Genomic DNA, 7,442 nt, shown 5'->3' on the forward strand with positions numbered 1-7,442 from the left:
ATTTATAGCTAAAATGTTCTCATAATCAAAATCATTTTTTTTTTGTGTTTCCAGTCGACGAACTGCTTCAGCAGTTTTTTTTTTTTTTTTTTGTTAATCAAGTTAATCATTTATATATCATTATTCATTATAAATCCAAAAACTACTTACTGAGTAATCAGATGTCGTGATTTAAGATTTTCAATAATTATAAATTTTGGATTCAATGGAAGAAGAAAAGGAAACTGTTTTATAATCGGCACATATATATTTGGTTGGGGTTTAACACAGAAAAACAAAACTTGCTTGGATGGTTTAGGGATGTTGGTGTAACCGAGCAGTCTCGGGTTCAAGAACCGGCTGAGACTTCTATTATTATTATCAAGTATTGTAAAAATTTAATCATTTATATTATGATTACTAATAAAAGTATGATAATACAAATTTTCCTTTATTAGAATTATAAATACAAGTACGAATACTATTATTATTATCACAAATAAGTTGTATTATTATTATTATCATTATGATTAGGATTATAAATATGAAAATAATGCAAGTTACCATTATTTTAGTATTAGTATCACTTTTGTAATTATTAATATAATTAGTATTATTATTAAACAAAAGTATCATTAATAACAATATCATTATTATTATTAATATTATCATTTTAATAAAGTCATTATTAATATTAGTAATAAACCTGTAATATCAAAGCTATCATTTTAGACAAATAAATATTTTGTACAGAAAACATATTATTTAAATATACATTAATATTCTATATATAAATTCTATTAACATTACAGATATAAATACCTACATACAATAACTTAAGTATTTTTTTTATATAATACTAAATAAATATAGATATCAACATAACTATATTAATCACTTTAATTATATATACAAAACAAATATATACAACATAAGATTTAAGATATAAAATAAAGTATATATATATATATATATATATTTTTTTTAAAATGAAATTTAGTATAAGTCTTATATAATTACAAATATATGTAAATAAAATATTAATAAATGGAATTCTGAGATTTCAATCATATTTTTTAATATATATAATTGATATAGGTTCGTGAATCCAAGGCCAACCATGCATTGTTCAGTTGTTCAATATAGTCATATGTATTTTTACTGCAAATACATTAGGTGAGTTTCATTAATCCCTTTTTAAATGCTTTTGCAATATATATTTTTGGGACTGAGAATACATGCGCTGCTTTTATAAATGCTTTACGAAATAGACACAAGTAATCGAAACTACATTCTATGATTGGATTATCTAATCGAATATGCCCTTTTTATTAAGTCTGGTAATCTAAGAATTAGGGAACAGACACCCTAATTGACGCGAACTCTAAAGATAGATCTATCGGGCCCAACAAGCCCCATCCAAAGTCCGGATGCTTTAGTACTTCGAAATTTATATCATGTCCGAAGGAGGATCCCGGAATGATGGGGATATTCTTATATACATTTTGTGAATGTCGGTTACCAGGTGTTCAATCCATATGAATGATATTTTTATCTCTATGCATGGGATGTATGTTTATGAGAAATGGAAATATGAAATCTTGTGGTCTATTAAAATTATGAAATGATTATTTATGTTAAACTAATGAACTCACCAACCTTTTGGTTGACACTTGAAAGCATGTTTATTCTCATGTATGAAAGAAATCTTCCGCTGTGCATTTGCTCATTTTAAGGATATTACTTGGAGTCATTCATGACATATTTCAAAAGACATTGCATTCGAGTCGTCGAGTTCATCAAGATTATTATTAAGTTAATTATAGTTAGATATATTATGAAATGGTATGCATGCCGTCAACTTTCAATGAAATGAAAGATTGTCTTTTCAAAAATGAATGCAATGTTTGTAAAATGTATCATATAGAGGTCAAGTACCTCGCGATGTAATAACTGTTGTGAATCGTTTATAATCAATATGGACTTCGTCCGGATGGATTAGGATGGGTCCTTTCAAACACCATGCTCTAGTGTCGTTTGGAAATTAAACTAGTATGGTCGAAACTTGTATTTTTGAACGAAACGCGTAATTTGATCCAATGTGGGCCCAGTGATGTAAAACTTGTTTTGATGATGAAAACCTCTTAGTTTATTATATTGTGTTATGTTGTAAAAAGGTTTTTGTTTAAAAGTGTCGGGAAGCGGGATTTCCGCTCGTGTAAGTTGGACCCGGGGACAGCAGCTGGAAGGCAAATTGGACGCCGTCCAGATTTGCTGGACACCGTCCAGATGTGCTGCACCAGAAAAAAAATTTGTGTGTGTTTTTGGTAAAGCGAAGTCGGGTTGTTACATCAACGCTAGGCTGTTATTGTCCTGTACTAGTACCTTTCACCCGCTATATGGAAAATAGTACCAACATATGGCGCCATCCGTTCTGAAGAATCACTCAACTCTCAAGAGTAAAACAAATAAAAATAATAAGATAATTGATTGTGCTCCAAAATGAACATATATTTAGTCGCAATATCATCCCAATATGTAAAGTTTTTAGTTGTAATTGTTCTAATTCCAAGTAATATTCGTTTAAATAAATAAGTGCGAAGACTGAAGACGCAAATGAATATTTAAAGATGCAAATGACCAAAAACCTCAAATGTACAAGATACAATCCAAGTAGTTCAATTTATTGATGAGAAACGTCTAAAAATTACAATAGTACAAGTCACAGAACGCAAAGTACAAGATATCTAAGCACACAAAAAGACGTTCGAAAATCCAAAACCGGGACATAAACCGAGCATCAACGCGCAAGTCAACGGAGCTAAAATTAAGAGTCAACTATGTACAAGAATATAATATAATATATATATAATTATATAAAATTATATATATTATATTATATATTAAAATAAAACGTCGGGAAACTAGAAAACAAAAGCAAGTGTGCTGATCCAGGCTGGCCATGTGATCGCATGGCCTGGCTGCCTTAATCCCATGTGATCGCATGGCAGGGAAAAGGAGGTCAGGTGCTATAAATTGCAATGAATTCAGCGAATTATACACACCTCAATTTTCTTTCTTCCTCTATAAAGAATTATATATATTTATATTTATAATTTAAAGTTTAAATTAAGTTTAATAATAATTGGGTATATGTAAGAAATGTTTTAAGGTTTTGTAAGACGGAACTCTGTCCGTGTAACGCTACGCGATTAATCACCACTGTAAGCTATGTTCTTCCTTTTTAAATTAATGTCTCGTAACTAAGTTATTATTATGCTTATTTGAGATGAAGTAATTGTGATGTTGGGCTAAATATTAAGACGGGGTTATTGGATTTTGCACCATAATTCGGGTTTGGATAAAAGACCGACACTTGTGAACACTGGACTATTGATTATTAATAGGTAGGGGGTATTGTCTAATTGAATGATAACTTATTGGAACCTGTCGAACCTATCTTCAAATTAGTTAATCTAATAATTATTAAATTGATTACGAATGTCCTATTTAGTGATGTTTATACGACATCGTTTACAATCATTTAATTAATCAATTGGATTGGGTAATTGATTATTCATTTTGGTCAAGTGGATAAATTAATATATCATGGAATAATTAAAACAGGGGTGGATTACATACAAGGATAATTGGTGTAATTGTTAACAAAGTATTAAAACCTTGGATTACACGCAGTCGATAACCTGGTGTAATTATTAACAAAGTATTAAAACCTTGTTACAGTTCGAATCCCTAATTAGTTGGAATATTTGACTTCGGGAATAAGATTAATTTGACGAGCATATTATAATTATGACCGATGGACTATTATGGGTAAAACCCAGATAGGTATCAAATAAGCCAGGACAAAGGACAATTAACCCGGGTAACAATTAATTAAAATCAAAACGTCAAACATCATGATTACGGAAGTTTAAATAAGCATAATACTTTTATTTCATATTTCATCGTATCTTTATTTACTGTCATTTTAATTACTGCAATTTACTTTATCGCAATTTAAATTCTGTCATTTATATTATCGTCATTTATCTTTACGCTTTATTTAAAATCGACAAACCGATCATTAAACGGTAAAACCCCCCTTTTATAATAATAATAATACTACTATATTACTAATATATATATATATATATACACAAATATAGTTGTAAAAAAATATAGTGTACGCAATAAGCCGTCTCCCTGTGGAACGAACCGGACTTACTAAAAACTACACTACTCTATGATCAGGTACACTGCCTATAAGTGTTGTAGCAAGGTTTAGGTATATCCATTCTATAAATAATTAAAACTTGTATAATTTGTATCGTATTTTATATTAAAAATATTAGTATTTCGTACTACACACTGCACACATCAAGTATTTTTGGCGCCGCTGCCGGGGACTCGGTGAAACACGCTATATTAAAAATATATAATTTTTAATTTTAATTTCGTAAAAATATTTTGTTTTAATAACAAGTGTTAAAAATATAAAAAAATAATATATATATATATATATATATATATATATATATATAGTGGTAGGATCAAGAGGGAAGTAACCATTCGGGGGGAAGCGGGGGGAAGCAAAAACTTTTTTTTTTCATTTTTTGAAAAAACTTTGTTCACGAACATTATAGATGAGATGAAAATATGAACATTTAGTAGAGACACTTTGTGATAAATGTTTTAATTTTGGCGGGAAAACGCTCGAAAAAGTAATATATAACAATTATCGTGTTTTTCGAGCGTATATTGAGGTTTTAGCTATTGGGGTTTAGATATTAGGGTTTAGATATTAGGGTTTATAGGGTTTAGATATTAGGGTTTAGAAATTTAGGGTTTAGGGCTTAGATTTAGGGTTTAGATTTAGGATTTAGATTGAGTTTTTAACACGAACGGTTTAGAGTTTAGGGTTTAGGGTTTAGGGTTTGGTGTTTTGGGTTTATGGAATAAACCCAAAACACCAAACCCTAAACCCTAAACCCTAAACTCTAAATCTGGCTAAATTTTACTTCACAAAACAAGAAAACAAAACGTTCATATTCTTCACGAACAATATTATCTTGAATGTTATTTTTGTCGATCATTTTTTCGCCTAAATAATAACATTCATCACGAAGTGTCTCTTCTAAATGTTCATATTTTCGTGTGATCTTGATGCCGGAAAAAAAAATTTCAAAAAAAAACGAAAAATTTTTTTTTGCTTATATATATATATATATATATATATATATATATATATATATATATATATATATATATATATATATATATATATATATATATATATATATATATATATATATATATTAAGATTTTATATATAATATTAACAAGTACTTTTATTTTTAAGATTTTAATATATAAGTTTATTATATTTTATATAAATATTCTAAATATATATTTTTGAAAAATTAAAATCAAATAAATATTAATTATTAAAATTTAAATTGGGTCGAGCCTGTTAAAAGCCTAAAACTGACCTGGACCAGCAGGCCATGTGATCGCATGATCCAGTGGCCTAAAATTCATGCGACCGCATGAGTGAGTGTGACAGGGTCAGTTACCTCGGACATTTAATACGCGTAGGGTTTAATTATAATTAATATTATTTAATCAAATTAGGGTTTTAATTAAATATATAGTTTTATTATTATTTGTAAATTCAAGTTTGTTTATTTGTATTAATTATATAGAATAATATAAAAATAATATTTTATATAAAATCTTAAATTTTATCTTTTTAAAATATTTCTTTTAATCGTTTATTCGTAATTTGTTTATTTATCGTTCGTAATTAGTTTTAAACTTAGTATTTTGCCGTAGTTATTTTATATTTCTAGATTTTTAGGCTTTGCCGTAAAATCCCTTAAGTGCTTTTTCTTTAGATTAAGATTTATGCGCTTTAGAATTTTGCGACGCCGTTTTAAGATTTTAGTACTTTTAAGTAATTGCTGTTTTTCGTATAGAATTCCTTTTAAGCTTTAATACCTTTAGACGCAAGTTTTAGTTTGTTTTTCTAATTTTATTTTTCGACGCTTATTTTTCGCTTCTTATTTTTCGACGCGCTTTTTCTTTTTCATTTCTACGCTCTAGTCTTATGACATAGATTTTTATCTTCTTTAAATTCCGACGAAAAATTATTTTAAGCGGTTAAATTGATAGACATCCAAATTTTATGGTTCGTAGTAATAGTTGGATTTGTTAGTGGTGAGTTGTGGGCTTCCGATTTAAAGGGTCCTAGCTACCTGCTGCATCTATTGGCTATTCGAAACGTGGGCAAAATCAGAAAAGTCTATTAATTTGATAAGTTATATAATTTTTATATTTATAACTAATAGGATATTCAGTGAATGCACCGAGCAAAACGTTCACCACCTTTCATACGTTCACCACCTGTAACTCGATCAAGACATCTTGCTAATATTATCGCCGTTGATTTTTCTTTAGAATCATCATCTAGTCGAACAAACCCAGAGGATATTCAAGGACAATTCCAAGATCCAGAACTACTAATCATTCCTCCTGAACCACAAACCGTTAAATCAGAATCTTCTAGTGATTTGGATTCAACAATTTCAAATATGGAAGTAATGGAACCTCTAAGTATGGAAGACCGAATGAGAGCCACACTCACGGGCCAAGGTCATGCAATTATTCTGCCAGATGTTAACGCGCCAGATTATGAAATCAAAGGACAAATCCTACACATGGTAACTAATCAATGCCAATATAGTGGTACGCCAAAAGAAGATCCAAACGAACATCTTCGAACCTTTAATAGGATCTGTACTCTATTTAAAATCAGAGAAGTTGAGGAGGAACAGATCTATCTCATGTTGTTTCCCTGGACTTTAAAGGGAGAAGCCAAAGATTGGTTAGAATCATTACCTGAAGGAGCGATTGATACATGGGATGTCTTAGTTGAGAAATTACTTAAAAGATTCTTTCCGGCATCTAAAGCCGCGAGACTTCAAGGAGAAATTGTTACGTTCGCGCAAAAGTCAAATGAAACATTATATGAGGCGTGGACAAGATTCAGGAATTTGTTGAGAGGATGTCCTCAACACGGTTTAGACACATATCAAATAGTACAAATATTCTACCAAGGTGTTTACGTTGCTACACGAAAAGACATCGACACAGCAGCTGGTGGTTCTATTATGAAGAAAACCGCAACCGAAGCTCACAAAATTATTGATAACACAGCCTCCCACTCATATGAGTGGCACCAGGAAAAAGATATTTTTCGTTCATCTAAAGCGGCTAGAGCCGATTCTAGCCATGACTTTGATTCCGTTTCCGCAAAAATAGATGCTTTCGAGAGACGAATGGAAAAGATGAATAAAGATATTCACGCAATACGAATCAGTTGTGAGAAATGCGGTGGACCACACTTAACAAAATATTTTCACATTGAACAAACGATGGAACAACGTGAAAAAGTTTCCTAC

At 29.9% G+C, this 7,442-nt stretch overlaps 1 non-coding gene across 1 annotated transcript; it reads right to left on the reverse strand.

Moving 5' to 3' along the window:
• Positions 1-6,956: 6,956 nt before the first annotated feature.
• Positions 6,957-7,063, reverse strand: LOC139886761 (small nucleolar RNA R71). Its single transcript, XR_011772628.1, has one exon. It is a non-coding gene; the product is annotated as a small nucleolar RNA R71 (small nucleolar RNA).
• Positions 7,064-7,442: the final 379 nt, after the last annotated feature.

The sequence above is a fragment of the Rutidosis leptorrhynchoides genome, chromosome 1 (assembly GCF_046630445.1).
Source record: "Rutidosis leptorrhynchoides isolate AG116_Rl617_1_P2 chromosome 1, CSIRO_AGI_Rlap_v1, whole genome shotgun sequence".
NCBI lineage: Eukaryota > Viridiplantae > Streptophyta > Magnoliopsida > Asterales > Asteraceae > Rutidosis > Rutidosis leptorrhynchoides.